We start from the raw sequence: 20480 nt of genomic DNA, 5'->3' as shown, positions 1-20480 counted from the left end.
AGCTGTCCCACTTGTCCCAGCCGAGTCGCCTCCAAAGAGGAAGCAGGAAAAAGCGAGACATGGACCTGCCCGCGGAGCCATTCTTGACTTGCAAAGTCCGGCGGACACAATCACACACAAAAGAGGATCGCAGGAGGGTGGGGATATCTGGAACGCCCTTCCCACCCTTGCGAGGCTCCTTGTACATGACGGCCCGCCTGACTCTGTCCATCTTGGATCCCCAGACAAAGTGAAACACTGTCCTGGTAATGGCCCTGCACACAGTGACGTGTGGGGGCCAGGCCTGCGCCGTGTACTGCAAGACGGGCAGGACCTCATTACGCAGGACGAGTGCCTTACCCTCACAAGTGAGGTGTCTGAGGCTCCAGAGTCCGATCCGTTGCTTCACTTTGGCCAAGCGTTCTTGCCAGGACTTGAGGGCCGCTCCTTCCTTCCCGAACCAGACTCCCAGCACCTTGAGGAAATCCGGTTGAATGTTGAAGGGGAAGAGGGCGGAGGAGGCCGGCTGCCAATCCCCGAAGAGCATGGCTTCCGACTTCCTGCAGTTGACTTTGGCCCCTGAAGCCCGGCCGAACCTCTCACACGTCTGGACGAGGGCGTCGACTGAACCACGATCAGCGCAGAAGACGGTGACGTCGTCCATGTAGAGCGAGCACTTGACCTCGTGTCGTCCCGGACCCGGTGCGGTGATCCCTCTGATCTCTCCATTCTGCCGGATAGCCTCTGCGAAGAGTTCTATAACACAAACAAAAAGAAGAGGTGATAGAGGGCAGCCTTGTCTGACCCCAGAGAGGACAGGGAAGGGGTCAGTCTTCCAGCCGTTCACCAACACCGAGCTGTGGATATCAAAATACATCAGACGGACATACGAACAAAACATGTTACCCAAACCTAACCGGTGCAGAGCTCGGCCCATGAACTCGTGGGAAACCCGGTCGAAGGCCTTCTCCTGATCCAAGGAGACCAGGGCCGCGTGTGCGCGGCGGACCTTGATGTACTCGACCGTGTCCCGCACGAGAGCGAGGCTGTCTGCGATGCGACGTCCAGGAATGCCGCAGGTCTGGTCCGGGTGGATGATCCGTCTGATGACCGTCTTAAGTCGTGTCGCCATCGTCTTGGCCAGGATCTTGTAGTCCACGTTGAGCAGAGTGATGGGACGCCAATTCCTCAGGTCGCACCTCTCTCCCTTCCGCTTGTACAGGATCGTGACCATTCCTTCCCTCAAAGATGGAGGCATTCTACCCTCCACCACCATCTCCTCGTACAGGTCCAACAGGTCCGGACAGATGAGGTCTCCCAGCGCTACATAGAGCTCCGCTGGAAGACCATCACTGCCCGGGGTCCTGCCGGTCCTAAAGGATTTAGCGGCAGAGAGCAATTCGCCCACCATCAGAGGTTTGTCCAAGGCTGCCGTGCCTGCAGGATCAAGATGGTTAGTGATACCTGACAGGAACTTATCAGCAGCGTCGGGGTCGGTAGTCTTGTGGGAGTAGAGTTTGCTGTAGAAGTCGCTGACGACCCTCATCACGTCCTCCTTCCCACGTCGCATGTTTCCGCTCTCGTCTCGCAGCTCGTTCAGGGGCGTGTGACCGGCATGAAGTTTCCTGAAAAAGAATGAGTTACATTTCTCACCCTTCTCCAGATTCTCCACTTTGGAACGGAAGACGATTCGCTTGGACTCCTCCTCAAAGTGCCTTTTCAGGCTCTTCTTGGTCTCCTCCAGCTCCTCCCTCACGTCCCAGCCGCAGTGAAGAAGGTCCTGCAGCGACCGCAGCTCGCGCTGCAGCCCTCTGAAGTCCCTCCTCTTCTCACACGCCTGTTGTCGACCCTTGGCCTGAAAGAAACAGCGAAACTCAAGTTTAACATATTCCCACCAATCAGAGACTGTTTGGAAGCTACCCTTGTAGGACTGCCACATTGCGTAGGCTGCTCTCAGCTCCTCCACGACTTCATCCTGAGCCAGCAGAGCACAATTCAGCTTCCAGGAGCCGGGGCCGGACGGAAAACCGTCGCCGAGGACACCTTGTAAGTGAATGGCTCTGTGGTCGGAGAAGAAGCAGGGGACCATCGAGCGCCTACTCTGCCTGACTGCCCGAGAGGTGAACACAAAGTCAATCCTGGAGCGGAGTGAGCCATCGGGTCGGCTCCACGAATAGTTCGTGGAGCCTCTCCCCATGGAGCCCACCACGTCCTGAAGAGAGGCCTCGGTTACCATCTCGATGAGCAGCTTGGACGTGATGTCCAACTTGGCAGATGTGCCAGAACTACGACCATCCTCCTCGATGGGGCAGTTGAAATCCCCGGCCATCACTAAGGTCCTGGTGGTGGCAAGCTGAAGCCGCAGGGTCTGGAAAAGCTCCAAACGCTCATTCTTCAGTGGGGACGCATACACGTTGATGAACCTGACAGGTTCTCCTGCCCAGTTGCCATCTACAACAAGAGCCCTGCCGCAGATGAGCTCCTGGACGGACTCAAGCGTGAATGCGCCCCCCCTGATCAGAATTGCGACCCCCGCAGACTTGCAGTCACCCCCACCGGACCAGTAGGATGGACCGTGGGACCACTCCCTGGCCAGATGTTTGAAGGACCTAGAGGAGGGAAGGGAACATTCCTGCAACATATAAACATCACACAACTGGGAAGTAAGGAAGGCATAAATAGTCTGACGTCTGAACTTGTCCTTGATGCTCCTGACATTAATGGAAAATAAGTTAATATTAGCCATCATGTAGGGAAAAAAGAAAAAGTTAGCGCAGGCAATACACCTTAGTTACCACTCCGGTCGGGTGGTCCCTCGTCGGTGTTGACTGCTGGTGACGGGATCACCAGCAGGCCCTCTTCCTCCATCTGGTCAAGCAGCGCGGCCTCGATCTCGGCGACCACCAGTTCCTCCTCTTCTGGCTCGGCCACCAGGGTCTCAACCATGTGCTCCATCTCTTCTGGCTCAGGGAGGGTATCCTCCTTTTCGCCTACGAAATCCAGAATCTTCTTTTTGGAGGATTCAGTAGCAGGGCTGTCCTCCACTTTCCTCTTTCCCCGGGTTGGAACTGGGGAGACAAGAAGGGGAAAATCCTCCTCGGAATAGATAGCGGCGGGTGGAGGAAAGGTTAATTCCACCGCTACCATGGTCTGGGGAGGGAGAGTGGCTGCCGGGGCAGGGGAAAGGACACCTGCTGAGGAGTAGGGGAAGGAGGAAGAGGAAGTGGAATCCTCAGCAGGGGTGGCCGGGGTGGGGGGGGATTGGACGGGGGTGGCAGGGGGAGGGATCGAGAGAGGGGTGACAGAACTCTTACCCTCCTTTGACTTTTTCTTCTGCTTCGGAGCTGTTGGGACCGTCGCTGGGGCTTTGGCCACCGACTCCTTGACCGCTTTGGCCTTGGTCATCTCGGCCTTGGCCGCTGGGGCCTTGGTTGTCGCGTCCTTGACCTTCACAGGCCTGGTCGTTGGGGCCTTGTCCTCCGGAGCTGGGGTCGTCCCAACCACCGATGCCCAGGATCTCTCACGCTTGGGGCAATCCTTGTATAGATGAGCCGCCAGCCCACACAGGTTGCAGGACGTCTTCTTCGGGCAGTCCTTCGAGCTGTGTCCCGTCACTCGACAAATCCTGCAGGCATCCTCCTTGCAGTCCTTCATCTCGTGGCCGTTCTTGCCGCATCTCCTGCAGTTCCGCGGCATGTCCGGGTAATAGATGAGGCCGTAGGAGTTGCCCAGGGAGAATGTCGGGGGCAGGTGCCGAAGTCCGTCTGAGTACGCCAGGTCCCTGTGAAGTCTAACGGTCACCGACCACTTACCTGTCCAGAAGCCGAGTCCATTCAGGATGTGAGAGGGTTCCTTCACAACCAAACAGAAGCGTCTCAGGAAGGTACAGATGTCTTGGCCTGGGGTGTGCGGGTTGCGCATGGAGACCGTGATCCTCCTTTCGTCCCTCTGGATAGGGCAGCTACCTGTAAAGGCAGAGAAAGAATTATCCGGTCCTTTTGCGCTTACCATTTCCCAGAACCTCCTGCAGGTGTTCACAGTGGCGAAGGTGACGAAGAAGATCCCCGTCAAGAAGGTCTGGATGCTGAGGGTGTCCGACCTGGAGAAGCCTCGATCCAGCAGCATCTTCTGGCAGAGCACGTCCGAGGACATGTCCGGCACCCTCCCATCCACTTCCTTCAGCTTCAGGGCCACCGTCTGCCGCATCCATGGCTCCAGGGCTGGAGCTTCGTGGTGGGGCTTCTGGGGTCCCTTCTGCTGGCCAGTCGTGGAGGCAGAGTCCTTGGGGTCAGAATCGGCTCCTGGCTGGGCCCTCCTGGCTGTCCCCTGCTCCAGGCTCTTCTTTTCAGCCTTCCTCGCAGCGCTTGCCATGGCTTTCCTCCTGCAGTTACTTCTTGGAGCTGGAGCTGGAACTCTTCCCGGAATGGGTGGAGCTATGCAGATTCTTCTCCCGTCGTGTTCTGGACAAATTCCCCGAAAGGTCTTTGTCTCGATGATTTTCTTCCTCGAAGATTCCACAGGACAGCCCGATTCTTCTCCGAGTCTTCGTCTTCTTCTGGATTCTTTAGAGCTTCTTCCTCCCACCGATATCCGCCTTCCTTCTCCGATGTCAGCTGGGCTCCGAAGCTCTTCTCCTTCCGAGTTCGATCGCTCTCGTCAAGTGTAGATCGTAGCTCTTGTGTTCTTAAAAGAACAGATACTACACTTGATCTTAGCCAAAAGGCCGAGAAGCGATAACCAGAATTGGTTTCAAACTACGGAGCCACCCAAGGATCCTGAAAAGTCCATTTGTGGAGATGAGCTCCTGGACTCCCGTTAAGAAGACATGTTGTCAACCTCTAGATCCCTTACATGCCTGCACTTTTCGGCTTGCTGCTGCTGCAATCCACGCGTTTTAGATCTGCATAACTCCACCTCTTTAAACACAGCACCTTCACCCCCTGCTGTTCCCACCCGCCTCAACACCGTTGGAAGGGAGGAGAACCAATTAAGGCGGGGGGTGGGGTGGAACGAGCAGCTGTCTACCCTTAGCAGGAGGGCTCCTGATTACATACCTCTCCTGCTGCTGCTGCTGCTGGCTGTCCAGCAGCAGACTGAAGGTGGCTGCTGCTGTGCACAGGTATATAAAGGCTCAGAGCCTATTATGACACGCGCAGCCAGCGTTCCATTGCCACATTCCATCTACTGCAGGCAGGATACCTGGCTGGCTGAATGTCGCTGAGAAGCTCACAGAGACCGCCATAAGCAACAGTTTAACAGAATGCCACAGACTAATCAACCAAACTTTTTGGGTTGGGTTCTCTTTTATAGTCTGCAGGCATTAAATGAAAGAAGTCAGTGTTCCAGCAGAAGGAGACAACGTTTCAGAAAAGGCATTGTAGCAAACCAAAAAAGAAATTTTAAGCGCAGCAGAGTAACCAGCGCACATACCTGTTAGCTCAGGTGAGTTTAAAAGGCTGCTGTTGATAACAAGGGCATTTGCTAAATAGATGGTGTGTGTGCAACAATATACTGAAAGGTCAATTATATTGTGCAGCTTATCTCACCACCTGTAGTTATTTAGGTGAAAGCTCCAAAATGCTTGCCTAATATGTCTGTTTATCCAAAAGGAAGTAAAAAGGGAGAGCTAGAAAGATAGCATTGCATCACATTACATGGCAATGCAATGCACAGTTGCTGAAGTTGAACCAAAATGAGCTTGTAATCTGGCTTCTGCAACTTTGAACATGAAAAATCCAATGAGGAGAAGAAAAGCAAAGCCAAAGAGTCCATCCCAAAATCCGACAAACAAGCAAAATGAACAAAAAACATTGAATTCAATTCTTTCTGATTTTAGAAACTGCATTAAAGAAGGGGTGCACCGGTCCTGGAGATACTGCAATACCAGGTCAATGCGTGGAGTGGACAGAGCAAGCTCTTTTTCCATCTCCCTGTTCTAAAAATCCATTTAATATATGGTCCCCAGATAGGGGACGTATCAGATATTAAACTGATAAGAACAGATACTACACTTGATCTTAGCCAAAAGGCCGAGAAGCGATAACCAGAATTGGTTTCAAACTACGGAGCCACCCAAGGATCCTGAAAAGTCCATTTGTGGAGATGAGCTCCTGGACTCCCGTTAAGAAGACATGTTGTCAACCTCTAGATCCCTTACATGCCTGCACTTTTTGGCTTGCTGCTGCTGCAATCCACGCGTTTTAGATCTGCATAACTCCACCTCTTTAAACACAGCACCTTCACCCCCTGCTGTTCCCACCCGCCTCAACACCGTTGGAAGGGAGGAGAACCAATTAAGGCGGGGGGTGGGGTGGAACGAGCAGCTGTCTACCCTTAGCAGGAGGGCTCCTGATTACATACCTCTCCTGCTGCTGCTGCTGCTGGCTGTCCAGCAGCAGACTGAAGGTGGCTGCTGCTGTGCACAGGTATATAAAGGCTCAGAGCCTATTATGACACGCGCAGCCAGCGTTCCATTGCCACATTCCATCTACTGCAGGCAGGATACCTGGCTGGCTGAATGTCGCTGAGAAGCTCACAGAGACCGCCATAAGCAACAGTTTAACAGAATGCCACAGACTAATCAACCAAACTTTTTGGGTTGGGTTCTCTTTTATAGTCTGCAGGCATTAAATGAAAGAAGTCAGTGTTCCAGCAGAAGGAGACAACGTTTCAGAAAAGGCATTGTAGCAAACCAAAAAAGAAATTTTAAGCGCAGCAGAGTAACCAGCGCACATACCTGTTAGCTCAGGTGAGTTTAAAAGGCTGCTGTTGATAACAAGGGCATTTGCTAAATAGATGGTGTGTGTGCAACAATATACTGAAAGGTCAATTATATTGTGCAGCTTATCTCACCACCTGTAGTTATTTAGGTGAAAGCTCCAAAATGCTTGCCTAATATGTCTGTTTATCCAAAAGGAAGTAAAAAGGGAGAGCTAGAAAGATAGCATTGCATCACATTACATGCAATGCAATGCACAGTTGCTGAAGTTGAACCAAAATGAGCTTGTAATCTGGCTTCTGCAACTTTGAACATGAAAAATCCAATGAGGAGAAGAAAAGCAAAGCCAAAGAGTCCATCCCAAAATCCGACAAACAAGCAAAATGAACAAAAAACATTGAATTCAATTCTTTCTGATTTTAGAAACTGCATTAAAGAAGGGGTGCACCGGTCCTGGAGATACTGCAATACCAGGTCAATGCGTGGAGTGGACAGAGCAAGCTCTTTTTCCATCTCCCTGTTCTAAAAATCCATTTAATATATGGTCCCCAGATAGGGGACGTATCAGATATTAAACTGATAAGAACAGATACTACACTTGATCTTAGCCAAAAGGCCGAGAAGCGATAACCAGAATTGGTTTCAAACTACGGAGCCACCCAAGGATCCTGAAAAGTCCATTTGTGGAGATGAGCTCCTGGACTCCCGTTAAGAAGACATGTTGTCAACCTCTAGATCCCTTACATGCCTGCACTTTTCGGCTTGCTGCTGCTGCAATCCACGCGTTTTAGATCTGCATAACTCCACCTCTTTAAACACAGCACCTTCACCCCCTGCTGTTCCCACCCGCCTCAACACCGTTGGAAGGGAGGAGAACCAATTAAGGCGGGGGGTGGGGTGGAACGAGCAGCTGTCTACCCTTAGCAGGAGGGCTCCTGATTACATACCTCTCCTGCTGCTGCTGCTGCTGGCTGTCCAGCAGCAGACTGAAGGTGGCTGCTGCTGTGCACAGGTATATAAAGGCTCAGAGCCTATTATGACACGCGCAGCCAGCGTTCCATTGCCACATTCCATCTACTGCAGGCAGGATACCTGGCTGGCTGAATGTCGCTGAGAAGCTCACAGAGACCGCCATAAGCAACAGTTTAACAGAATGCCACAGACTAATCAACCAAACTTTTTGGGTTGGGTTCTCTTTTATAGTCTGCAGGCATTAAATGAAAGAAGTCAGTGTTCCAGCAGAAGGAGACAACGTTTCAGAAAAGGCATTGTAGCAAACCAAAAAAGAAATTTTAAGCGCAGCAGAGTAACCAGCGCACATACCTGTTAGCTCAGGTGAGTTTAAAAGGCTGCTGTTGATAACAAGGGCATTTGCTAAATAGATGGTGTGTGTGCAACAATATACTGAAAGGTCAATTATATTGTGCAGCTTATCTCACCACCTGTAGTTATTTAGGTGAAAGCTCCAAAATGCTTGCCTAATATGTCTGTTTATCCAAAAGGAAGTAAAAAGGGAGAGCTAGAAAGATAGCATTGCATCACATTACATGGCAATGCAATGCACAGTTGCTGAAGTTGAACCAAAATGAGCTTGTAATCTGGCTTCTGCAACTTTGAACATGAAAAATCCAATGAGGAGAAGAAAAGCAAAGCCAAAGAGTCCATCCCAAAATCCGACAAACAAGCAAAATGAACAAAAAACATTGAATTCAATTCTTTCTGATTTTAGAAACTGCATTAAAGAAGGGGTGCACCGGTCCTGGAGATACTGCAATACCAGGTCAATGCGTGGAGTGGACAGAGCAAGCTCTTTTTCCATCTCCCTGTTCTAAAAATCCATTTAATATATGGTCCCCAGATAGGGGACGTATCAGATATTAAACTGATAAGAACAGATACTACACTTGATCTTAGCCAAAAGGCCGAGAAGCGATAACCAGAATTGGTTTCAAACTACGGAGCCACCCAAGGATCCTGAAAAGTCCATTTGTGGAGATGAGCTCCTGGACTCCCGTTAAGAAGACATGTTGTCAACCTCTAGATCCCTTACATGCCTGCACTTTTCGGCTTGCTGCTGCTGCAATCCACGCGTTTTAGATCTGCATAACTCCACCTCTTTAAACACAGCACCTTCACCCCCTGCTGTTCCCACCCGCCTCAACACCGTTGGAAGGGAGGAGAACCAATTAAGGCGGGGGGTGGGGTGGAACGAGCAGCTGTCTACCCTTAGCAGGAGGGCTCCTGATTACATACCTCTCCTGCTGCTGCTGCTGCTGGCTGTCCAGCAGCAGACTGAAGGTGGCTGCTGCTGTGCACAGGTATATAAAGGCTCAGAGCCTATTATGACACGCGCAGCCAGCGTTCCATTGCCACATTCCATCTACTGCAGGCAGGATACCTGGCTGGCTGAATGTCGCTGAGAAGCTCACAGAGACCGCCATAAGCAACAGTTTAACAGAATGCCACAGACTAATCAACCAAACTTTTTGGGTTGGGTTCTCTTTTATAGTCTGCAGGCATTAAATGAAAGAAGTCAGTGTTCCAGCAGAAGGAGACAACGTTTCAGAAAAGGCATTGTAGCAAACCAAAAAAGAAATTTTAAGCGCAGCAGAGTAACCAGCGCACATACCTGTTAGCTCAGGTGAGTTTAAAATGCTGCTGTTGATAACAAGGGCATTTGCTAAATAGATGGTGTGTGTGCAACAATATACTGAAAGGTCAATTATATTGTGCAGCTTATCTCACCACCTGTAGTTATTTAGGTGAAAGCTCCAAAATGCTTGCCTAATATGTCTGTTTATCCAAAAGGAAGTAAAAAGGGAGAGCTAGAAAGATAGCATTGCATCACATTACATGGCAATGCAATGCACAGTTGCTGAAGTTGAACCAAAATGAGCTTGTAATCTGGCTTCTGCAACTTTGAACATGAAAAATCCAATGAGGAGAAGAAAAGCAAAGCCAAAGAGTCCATCCCAAAATCCGACAAACAAGCAAAATGAACAAAAAACATTGAATTCAATTCTTTCTGATTTTAGAAACTGCATTAAAGAAGGGGTGCACCGGTCCTGGAGATACTGCAATACCAGGTCAATGCGTGGAGTGGACAGAGCAAGCTCTTTTTCCATCTCCCTGTTCTAAAAATCCATTTAATATATGGTCCCCAGATAGGGGACGTATCAGATATTAAACTGATAAGAACAGATCAGGTTTCAACATATTTTATTAAGTGCGTAAAAGATGGTTTACAATCAAAAACAACAACACAAACAGTACATTATTAAAACACAGAATTCCACCCATAAAAACCCCATATACGATTGGCATCCCTTCTCCCAATACATTTCACATCCCTCAAGTAATAAATATACATCTGGCTAAAAGCAATTTTAAGACAATCCTTCACAGAAATAGCGTCACGTTTAAAAAGTAAAATATTGCGTGCCTTCCAAAGGGCGTCTTTAAAACAGTTAATCATACACCAACATATACAATACTGTTGAGGGGTCGGACATTTAAAAAGGCCATATAAAACATATTCATGGTTAAAATCTCTTAAACCGCAAGTCCATTTTAAAAGAATCCCAACTTTGTGCCAAAGTTCCTGTGCAAATGGGCAATTCCACATAAGGTGCAAGGTGGTTTCGTCATAAACACATGAGTCTCTGGGGCATTTTGCTCTGGCCACCAGGCCTCTCCTGTGTTGAAACTCTCTGGTGGGGAGGCACTGGTGGACCACCATCCATGCGATGTCCTTATGTCCATTTGCTAAGAATTTCCCGAAGACATTCTTCCAAACTTGCTTCGATCTCTCTTCTGAGAAATTTACTATGGGGGTCACATCTTCATTCCTCCTCAGAAAAGATAAAAGCTTCTTGCGGTCTTTAAAAATGTCCATATTAAAATCACCAAGGCTATAAAATCGAACAGTCTTTTCTAAGATTGCTTGGTGTTTGGGGGGGCATAGTAAAACAGGGGAATTCAACGACAACTTAAACCATCTTTTAAAAATCATCCCACAAGTATATTTTAAAAAATAACTTAGCGCACTATTACCATTAAAATGTTTGAAACAAAAGCAGAAATAATTTAAATACAAATAAATATGTAAGTCGGGAACATCCCTTCCGCCGTTCATTTTATTCTTCCTCATTATTTCTCTCCTTAATTTTTCCATTTTGGAGTTCCATAAAAACATAAAGATCATCCTAGTCATTTTTTTAATTAAAACATCAGAGGGGGGGTACACCATAGCTATATACAGTATGAGGGGTAACAACACTGATTTTATAATTAAAATTTTCCCCTCCATTGTTAGGGACCTCAAACCCCAAAATGATATTTTCTTTGACATTTTTTCTATGACATTCTCCCAGCTTTGAGTTCCCACATTCTCCTCGTTAAAAACAACTCCAAGAATTTTTACATTGTCTCGTTTTATAGTGAGCTGCGGGAGTTGGGCGGTGTCCCAGGATCCCAAAGTCAGACATTCAGATTTATTTAAATTAAGTTTAAAACCGGATGCCTGGGAAAAAAAATCAATGCGCAACACCGCCCTCCGGAGGGAAGCAGGGTCCACGCACACAACCGTCACGTCATCCATGTAGCCAAAGACTCTCACATCACTGCCACCTCCGCCAGGAACAGGAACCCCTCTAATCACTTTGTCTTTTCTTATTGCGCTCAGCAGGGGCTCCATGGCGCAGATGAACAGGATGGGCGACAAGGGGCATCCCTGCTTCACTCCGGACTCAAGGGGAACTCCATCTGTTAAAAAGCCATTAAGAGAAATTTGACTAAAACAATTTTTATATAAAATCTTAATACAATTTAAAAGCATATTAGGGATACCCATTCTTTTTAAAACTCTAAAAAGAAATCTATGAGAGACTCTATCGAAAGCTTTTTCAAAATCTAGGGCTAAAAGGGCTACATTTTGACCCCGGTCTCTGGAATACCAAATTACATCCCTTAATACGTTTAAAACCTCTGAAATACTTCTGCCTGGTACACTACAAACCTGCTCAGGCTGGATTAGTTTGGCAATGACATTCCTGAGCCGGTTTGCAACCACCTTAGCAAGTACCTTGTAATCAACGTTTAGGAGAGTTATGGGTCTCCAATTCGCTAGAGCACTGCGATCACCTTTTTTATATATCAAAGACACCACTCCTCTCCTCCACGAAAATGGCAACTGTTCAGAAATAAAAACTTCTTTAAAAAGCATAAAAAGGTCCTCTTTTAAAATGTCCCAAAAAGTAAGATAAAACTCTACAGGTAGTCCATCACACCCAGGTGCTTTGCCCTTAGAGAAACTTTTAAAAACATAAAATAATTCCTCTAAAACAATATCGCGTTCTAAAAACTCCTGGTCTGTAAAATTTAACTTAAAATCGAGATCATTAAGAGCATCAGATAAAAAGGACTCATCTATACACTTTTTACTAAAAAGATGCTTATAAAAGTTAAAAGTAGCATTCAACATTCCCTGCATAGATGTTTCACCCTCTAGATTTGTGATCACTTCTCTTTTATCCATGACTTTTTTGAAGAAGAAGCGAGAGCACTTCTCCCCCTCCTCCAAGTGCTGCACTCTAGAGTTAAAAATAATCTCTTTCCCCTTTGTGTCTATGCAGTTCTGGATTTCAGTTTTTAGGCTAGCAATATCATCTCCCACCTCCACCCCTAGCTCTTTGAATTTAAAAAGTGTTTGTAGTTTGGTGTTAAGATCACTAAAACATCTTTTTTTCTCTCTAGCTTTACGTCTCCCTGCTTTTATAAAAAACATTCTGACTTTTTTTTTCAAATTTTCCCACCAGGTTACCATAGGGGCATCAGAAGGTTTTTGTCGCCGCCAGGCTTGATAGGCTTTACCAAAGTCTTGTCGAATCAGAGGGTCCTCCAGCAGGTAAGTACTTAGACGCCAGAGGCCCCTGTTGACCCTCTGTTCATCCCGGTATTCTAGGTGCACCTCCAAGCCCTTATGGTCAGAAAATATATTTGATGTTAAAACACATTTTACAGGGTTAAAATCATCTGATAGGAAAATAAAATCGATCCTGGAGGACACCCCTCTTCCGGACCACGTATAACCAGGGTCCGTCGGCAGGAGTGACCTCCACGCATCGCATAATTTAAAATCAGTTATAAAATCTTTCAATAGATGACATGACTTATCCAATTTGCGTAAAGGGTCACCCCCCGCTCGTTGTTCACTAGCACAAAGACAATTAAAATCACCCCCTACGATCAGGGGAGATGACCCAGTACAGTACAATGGCAATATCCCAAATAAATTAATTCTCTCTTGCTTATCAGGGGGAGCATAAATATTTATTACACGTAGGGTAAAACCATTAAATTTAAAATGCACTAAAACCACTCTGCCTGGTACTATTTCTGTGACAGCATTTACAGTAATATTTCTCCCACGACAGAGGAAGCCCACCCCCGCTGACTTGTTGTCATTGGAGCCAGACCAGATGGAGGGCCCCAGTCTCCAATCTGTCTTGATGTCATTATAATTTAGTGCATGTTGTATCCCGCATTCCTGTAATAAACAAATGTCAAAGTCAGCGGTTTCTAAATACTTGAATAGAGCAGCCCTACGAACTGGGCTCTTTAATGACCTCACATTCAGTGAGACAAGTCTTAATGTCGGCATTCATAGGTCAGGGTGGTGGATCTTCCATGAGGACACCTGACTCAAAGCCCTGTATGTCAAATTGCTCCAGGACATCCGGGCTAGAGGACCCAAACGACTCGATATTCTGTGAGCCGGCGGTTGCCCCCTCGTAGGTCACGGTTCCCAGCCACATTCCAGGAGACGCTGGGGCTTCGACATTCCGTCTCTTTTTCGGGGCAGACTCCACCAGGTCACTGGTACAGTCCTCCTCTTCCTCCACCTCCTCCAGCGGGAGAGACTGGTCCATCAGGATAAGATCACCAACACCGATTCCCTGATGTTCGCCACCTAGAAGCAAAGCCCCCTCATCTGGCTGGCTAATCGCCCTGGAAGATCCTGAGGCCATCGCTGCGTGGTCCCCTGTAGCCAACCGCACAGGGGCACCACCCTCCAGCCCAACAGGATCGGTATCGGGAACCATCGACACGGAGGATACCCTCCCAGAAGGAGGACCCCTCCGCTCCGGTCCATGCGAGGTCCGCCCATCGTTAAGGGACTTCGATGCAGGGGCCGCCCCAGAGGGGCCTCCGGCTCCCTGCTCCATCCCAGCCTTCTCGCCCTTCGAACCGCCCTCCGACGCCGGCCCGCCAGTGAAGACCGGCGGGCGCATCGGCTCAGCTGCAGAAGATGCAGCTTCTGCGTAGGTCCTGGTCCTGGTCCTGTTGGGGCATCCTCGGAACATGTGCCCCGCCTCACCACAAAGATTGCATTTCCTCCCAACGGGACAGTCCTTCATTAAATGTCCGTAACAGCTGCAATTATTGCAGCGGTCTACTTTCCTGCCCATGCAGGACGTTTGGGTATGACCCATTTGTCCACAGTTCCTGCAACATACCGGCATTCCAGGGTAAAATAAGTAGCCTCTGCTCTTACCGATCACAAATGTTGAGGGAGGGTGTAGCATTCCTCCCACTCCGCTTGGGTCCCTCTTTAGACGGGCCATGTACCTCCTCTTGCCGCACCAGAAGCCTACCGCGTTCTTCACAGTGCCCAGGTATCTCAGATCGTCACAATAACGGATAAGGTAGGTCGAGATGTCTGCAGCTTCCACAAAGGGGTTCGGGAAATGCACCACGATAGGGATCTCGTCATAGGCATACAAGAGACAAAAGGTTAGTCCATCCAATTCATCCAAGTAGTTTTTCTCATTTACCTTTTGTACGAGTTGGTGACAGCATCCCTGGCTCTTGAAGGTGATGGTGTAAGTCCCCTTGTACTCATTGTCCTGGAAGCAGAATATGTCTTCCCGCCGAAACTCCAGAACTCCAAGCAGAATCCTATGGCAGATGTAATACAAATTCTTCTCCGTCCTCGATCCTGCTCCAACTTCAATCCTCACGGTGTTCCGCATCCGGGCATCACCCGATGAATATGTGAGCGTTGCCGGCATCCTTCACTCAGGAACGTACCGACTCTTCTCTCTGAAAGGCGCAAGCCTTCATGGGATCCCTTCCCGTTGCTCCCGGACTAATCCTTCCTCCCAATAGCAGCAGGGGGGTTAAGTCCCTCCGAAAAGGAACGATCCCCCCAGGCCGAGAGAAAGGGTACCAAGAGCACCTCACAGGCAAGACCACACAGGTAAACCTGATAGATCGTGCCAAAAGGCCGAGAAGCGATAACCAGAATTGGTTTCAAACTACGGAGCCACCCAAGGATCCTGAAAAGTCCATTTGTGGAGATGAGCTCCTGGACTCCCGTTAAGAAGACATGTTGTCAACCTCTAGATCCCTTACATGCCTGCACTTTTCGGCTTGCTGCTGCTGCAATCCACGCGTTTTAGATCTGCATAACTCCACCTCTTTAAACACAGCACCTTCACCCCCTGCTGTTCCCACCCGCCTCAACACCGTTGGAAGGGAGGAGAACCAATTAAGGCGGGGGGTGGGGTGGAACGAGCAGCTGTCTACCCTTAGCAGGAGGGCTCCTGATTACATACCTCTCCTGCTGCTGCTGCTGCTGGCTGTCCAGCAGCAGACTGAAGGTGGCTGCTGCTGTGCACAGGTATATAAAGGCTCAGAGCCTATTATGACACGCGCAGCCAGCGTTCCATTGCCACATTCCATCTACTGCAGGCAGGATACCTGGCTGGCTGAATGTCACTGAGAAGCTCACAGAGACCGCCATAAGCAACAGTTTAACAGAATGCCACAGACTAATCAACCAAACTTTTTGGGTTGGGTTCTCTTTTATAGTCTGCAGGCATTAAATGAAAGAAGTCAGTGTTCCAGCAGAAGGAGACAACGTTTCAGAAAAGGCATTGTAGCAAACCAAAAAAGAAATTTTAAGCGCAGCAGAGTAACCAGCGCACATACCTGTTAGCTCAGGTGAGTTTAAAAGGCTGCTGTTGATAACAAGGGCATTTGCTAAATAGATGGTGTGTGTGCAACAATATACTGAAAGGTCAATTATATTGTGCAGCTTATCTCACCACCTGTAGTTATTTAGGTGAAAGCTCCAAAATGCTTGCCTAATATGTCTGTTTATCCAAAAGGAAGTAAAAAGGGAGAGCTAGAAAGATAGCATTGCATCACATTACATGGCAATGCAATGCACAGTTGCTGAAGTTGAACCAAAATGAGCTTGTAATCTGGCTTCTGCAACTTTGAACATGAAAAATCCAATGAGGAGAAGAAAAGCAAAGCCAAAGAGTCCATCCCAAAATCCGACAAACAAGCAAAATGAACAAAAAACATTGAATTCAATTCTTTCTGATTTTAGAAACTGCATTAAAGAAGGGGTGCACCGGTCCTGGAGATACTGCAATACCAGGTCAATGCGTGGAGTGGACAGAGCAAGCTCTTTTTCCATCTCCCTGTTCTAAAAATCCATTTAATATATGGTCCCCAGATAGGGGACGTATCAGATATTAAACTGATAAGAACAGATACTACACTTGATCTTAGCCAAAAGGCCGAGAAGCGATAACCAGAATTGGTTTCAAACTACGGAGCCACCCAAGGATCCTGAAAAGTCCATTTGTGGAGATGAGCTCCTGGACTCCCGTTAAGAAGACATGTTGTCAACCTCTAGATCCCTTACATGCCTGCACTTTTCGGCTTGCTGCTGCTGCAATCCACGCGTTTTAGATCTGCATAACTCCACCTCTTTAAACACAGCACCTTCACCCCCTGCTGTTCCCACCCGCCTCAACACCGTTGGAAGGGAGGAGAACCAATTAAGGCGGGGGGTGGGGTGGAACGAGCAGCTGTCTACCCTTAGCAGGAGGGCTCCTGATTACATACCTCTCCTGCTGCTGCTGCTGCTGGCTGTCCAGCAGCAGACTGAAGGTGGCTGCTGCTGTGCACAGGTATATAAAGGCTCAGAGCCTATTATGACACGCGCAGCCAGCGTTCCATTGCCACATTCCATCTACTGCAGGCAGGATACCTGGCTGGCTGAATGTCGCTGAGAAGCTCACAGAGACCGCCATAAGCAACAGTTTAACAGAATGCCACAGACTAATCACCCAAACTTTTTGGGTTGGGTTCTCTTTTATAGTCTGCAGGCATTAAATGAAAGAAGTCAGTGTTCCAGCAGAGGGAGACAACGTTTCAGAAAAGGCATTGTAGCAAACCAAAAAAGAAATTTTAAGCGCAGCAGAGTAACCAGCGCACATACCTGTTAGCTCAGGTGAGTTTAAAAGGCTGCTGTTGATAACAAGGGCATTTGCTAAATAGATGGTGTGTGTGCAACAATATACTGAAAGGTCAATTATATTGTGCAGCTTATCTCACCACCTGTAGTTATTTAGGTGAAAGCTCCAAAATGCTTGCCTAATATGTCTGTTTATCCAAAAGGAAGTAAAAAGGGAGAGCTAGAAAGATAGCATTGCATCACATTACATGGCAATGCAATGCACAGTTGCTGAAGTTGAACCAAAATGAGCTTGTAATCTGGCTTCTGCAACTTTGAACATGAAAAATCCAATGAGGAGAAGAAAAGCAAAGCCAAAGAGTCCTTCCCAAAATCCGACAAACAAGCAAAATGAACAAAAAACATTGAATTCAATTCTTTCTGATTTTAGAAACTGCATTAAAGAAGGGGTGCACCGGTCCTGGAGATACTGCAATACCAGGTCAATGTGTGGAGTGGACAGAGCAAGCTCTTTTTCCATCTCCCTGTTCTAAAAATCCATTTAATATATGGTCCCCAGATAGGGGACGTATCAGATATTAAACTGATAAGAACAGATACTACACTTGATCTTAGCCAAAAGGCCGAGAAGCGATAACCAGAATTGGTTTCAAACTACGGAGCCACCCAAGGATCCTGAAAAGTCCATTTGTGGAGATGAGCTCCTGGACTCCCGTTAAGAAGACATGTTGTCAACCTCTAGATCCCTTACATGCCTGCACTTTTCGGCTTGCTGCTGCTGCAATCCACGCGTTTTAGATCTGCATAACTCCACCTCTTTAAACACAGCACCTTCACCCCCTGCTGTTCCCACCCGCCTCAACACCGTTGGAAGGGAGGAGAACCAATTAAGGCGGGGGGTGGGGTGGAACGAGCAGCTGTCTACCCTTAGCAGGAGGGCTCCTGATTACATACCTCTCCTGCTGCTGCTGCTGCTGGCTGTCCAGCAGCAGACTGAAGGTGGCTGCTGCTGTGCACAGGTATATAAAGGCTCAGAGCCTATTATGACACGCGCAGCCAACGTTCCATTGCCACATTCCATCTACTGCAGGCAGGATACCTGGCTGGCTGAATGTCGCTGAGAAGCTCACAGAGACGGCCATAAGCAACAGTTTAACAGAATGCCACAGACTAATCAACCAAACTTTTTGGGTTGGGTTCTCTTTTATAGTCTGCAGGCATTAAATGAAAGAAGTCAGTGTTCCAGCAGAAGGAGACAACGTTTCAGAAAAGGCATTGTAGCAAACCAAAAAAGAAATTTTAAGCGCAGCAGAGTAACCAGCGCACATACCTGTTAGCTCAGGTGAGTTTAAAAGGCTGCTGTTGATAACAAGGGCATTTGCTAAATAGATGGTGTGTGTGCAACAATATACTGAAAGGTCAATTATATTGTGCAGCTTATCTCACCACCTGTAGTTATTTAGGTGAAAGCTCCAAAATGCTTGCCTAATATGTCTGTTTATCCAAAAGGAAGTAAAAAGGGAGAGCTAGAAAGATAGCATTGCATCACATTACATGGCAATGCAATGCACAGTTGCTGAAGTTGAACCAAAATGAGCTTGTAATCTGGCTTCTGCAACTTTGAACATGAAAAATCCAATGAGGAGAAGAAAAGCAAAGCCAAAGAGTCCATCCCAAAATCCGACAAACAAGCAAAATGAACAAAAAACATTGAATTCAATTCTTTCTGATTTTAGAAACTGCATTAAAGAAGGGGTGCACCGGTCCTGGAGATACTGCAATACCAGGTCAATGCGTGGAGTGGACAGAGCAAGCTCTTTTTCCATCTCCCTGTTCTAAAAATCCATTTAATATATGGTCCCCAGATAGGGGACGTATCAGATATTAAACTGATAAGAACAGATTTTTTTTTTTTTTTTTTTATCGAAAGCCCGAATTCGTGTACAAAACCCGAGTGCGCTTAAAAAAGTGACAAGTGCCACAAAAAAAAGTGCACTAGGATGCTGGTCTTCTTGAAACCCTCTCCAAAAGGAGAAGGGTCCCCCAAACCATTCCCCGTCCCTCCGAGCCAGAAGGCCACAGCGAGGAACAGGGACAAATAGCCACCTCCAGCCGGAGCCAGAGGCGACCCAATTTTACCCCCAATACCTGCCCGATTTCTCACCCGAGCAAGGCACTGGGAGCCAAAGACTGTGCTCCCCTCCCGGAAGAGGGGAGCCAACAACGCTCTCCTCCCGAAAGAGGAGAGCCAGTGGGGTTCAGGGGGGAGCGGAACCTGATGGCCACACACTCCCCCCCTAGACCTGCCAAGAGAGGAACCCGTAAGGGAACCGCATCCCGACAAAATCCTAGTAAGGACGTGGACACACGTGAAAAAGTGGACACACAGTGACAAAAAAAAATTAAATAAATAGTGAAGGTTTCACAGTATAATACTGCCCGGACCTTCGACCGGGAATTGAAAAATTCCCCATCCTAAGGCCAGAAGGCCCGGAATAAGGGTGTGTGTGAAGAAAGAAATATTGAAGTGCTAGTGCAAATGTGCCATAAACTCAAGTGGGGTTCCCAATCCCAGTGAGTTAAGGCACCCCAGGGTCACCACTCCTGGGGCACTTCACACTTCGGGCTTTCGATCTTCCCCGGCCCAATGGCGTCGATCCTGGGGGGCCATGCTTTCCACCAGATCACTATATTAGCCACCTGGCGTACTAACAAGCGCCTAAACCCCAGTGTGCATAATGTATCAATCTACTAGGGCGGCCAACATCCAAAACCGCCTTTTCGAAAGATACTACACTTGATCTTAGCCAAAAGGCCGAGAAGCGATAACCAGAATTGGTTTCAAACTACGGAGCCACCCAAGGATCCTGAAAAGTCCATTTGTGGAGATGAGCTCCTGGACTCCCGTTAAGAAGACATGTTGTCAACCTCTAGATCCCTTACATGCCTGCACTTTTCGGCTTGCTGCTGCTGCAATCCACGCGTTTTAGATCTGCATAACTCCACCTCTTTAAACACAGCACCTTCACCCCCTGCTGTTCCCACCCGCCTCAACACCGTTGGAAGGGAGGAGAACCAATTAAGGCGGGGGGTGGGGTGGAACGAGCAGCTGTCTACCCTTAGCAGGAGGGCTCCTGATTACATACCTCTCCTGCTGCTGCTGCTGCTGGCTGTCCAGCAGCAGACTGAAGGTGGCTGCTGCTGTGCACAGGTATATAAAGGCTCAGAGCCTATTATGACACGCGCAGCCAGCGTTCCATTGCCACATTCCATCTACTGCAGGCAGGATACCTGGCTGGCTGAATGTCGCTGAGAAGCTCACAGAGACCGCCATAAGCAACAGTTTAACAGAATGCCACAGACTAATCAACCAAACTTTTTGGGTTGGCTTCTCTTTTATAGTCTGCAGGCATTAAATGAAAGAAGTCAGTGTTCCAGCAGAAGGAGACAACGTTTCAGAAAAGGCATTGTAGCAAACCAAAAAAGAAATTTTAAGCGCAGCAGAGT

General features: G+C 48.0%; 7 non-coding genes and 2 pseudogenes across 7 annotated transcripts; all 9 read right to left on the bottom strand.

The window, feature by feature from the left end:
- Positions 1-4636: 4636 nt before the first annotated feature.
- On the bottom strand, positions 4637-4714 carry LOC141243769 (U2 spliceosomal RNA; annotated as a pseudogene).
- Positions 4715-5829: 1115 nt separating this feature from the next.
- LOC141243798 (U2 spliceosomal RNA) lies at positions 5830-6020 on the bottom strand. The gene has a single exon (XR_012307820.1). It is a non-coding gene; the product is annotated as a U2 spliceosomal RNA (small nuclear RNA).
- A 1114-nt stretch (positions 6021-7134) lies between these two features.
- LOC141243797 (U2 spliceosomal RNA) lies at positions 7135-7325 on the bottom strand. The gene has a single exon (XR_012307819.1). It is a non-coding gene; the product is annotated as a U2 spliceosomal RNA (small nuclear RNA).
- Positions 7326-8440: 1115 nt separating this feature from the next.
- Positions 8441-8631, bottom strand: LOC141243796 (U2 spliceosomal RNA). Its single transcript, XR_012307818.1, has one exon. It is a non-coding gene; the product is annotated as a U2 spliceosomal RNA (small nuclear RNA).
- A 1115-nt stretch (positions 8632-9746) lies between these two features.
- LOC141243751 (U2 spliceosomal RNA) lies at positions 9747-9936 on the bottom strand. The gene has a single exon (XR_012307798.1). It is a non-coding gene; the product is annotated as a U2 spliceosomal RNA (small nuclear RNA).
- A 6175-nt stretch (positions 9937-16111) lies between these two features.
- LOC141243795 (U2 spliceosomal RNA) lies at positions 16112-16302 on the bottom strand. Its single transcript, XR_012307817.1, has one exon. It is a non-coding gene; the product is annotated as a U2 spliceosomal RNA (small nuclear RNA).
- A 1115-nt stretch (positions 16303-17417) lies between these two features.
- On the bottom strand, positions 17418-17608 carry LOC141243702 (U2 spliceosomal RNA). The gene has a single exon (XR_012307755.1). It is a non-coding gene; the product is annotated as a U2 spliceosomal RNA (small nuclear RNA).
- Positions 17609-18723: 1115 nt separating this feature from the next.
- On the bottom strand, positions 18724-18909 carry LOC141243761 (U2 spliceosomal RNA). Its single transcript, XR_012307806.1, has one exon. It is a non-coding gene; the product is annotated as a U2 spliceosomal RNA (small nuclear RNA).
- A 711-nt stretch (positions 18910-19620) lies between these two features.
- On the bottom strand, positions 19621-19800 carry LOC141243776 (U2 spliceosomal RNA; annotated as a pseudogene).
- Between the last annotated feature and the right edge of the window lie 680 nt (positions 19801-20480).

This window comes from Phyllobates terribilis, unplaced genomic scaffold, assembly GCF_046119375.1.
Source record: "Phyllobates terribilis strain yellow unplaced genomic scaffold, ASM4611937v1 Scaffold_1268__1_contigs__length_339053, whole genome shotgun sequence".
In the NCBI taxonomy this organism is placed as follows: domain Eukaryota; kingdom Metazoa; phylum Chordata; class Amphibia; order Anura; family Dendrobatidae; genus Phyllobates; species Phyllobates terribilis.
This window is presented reverse-complemented; position numbering and strand designations above follow the sequence as displayed.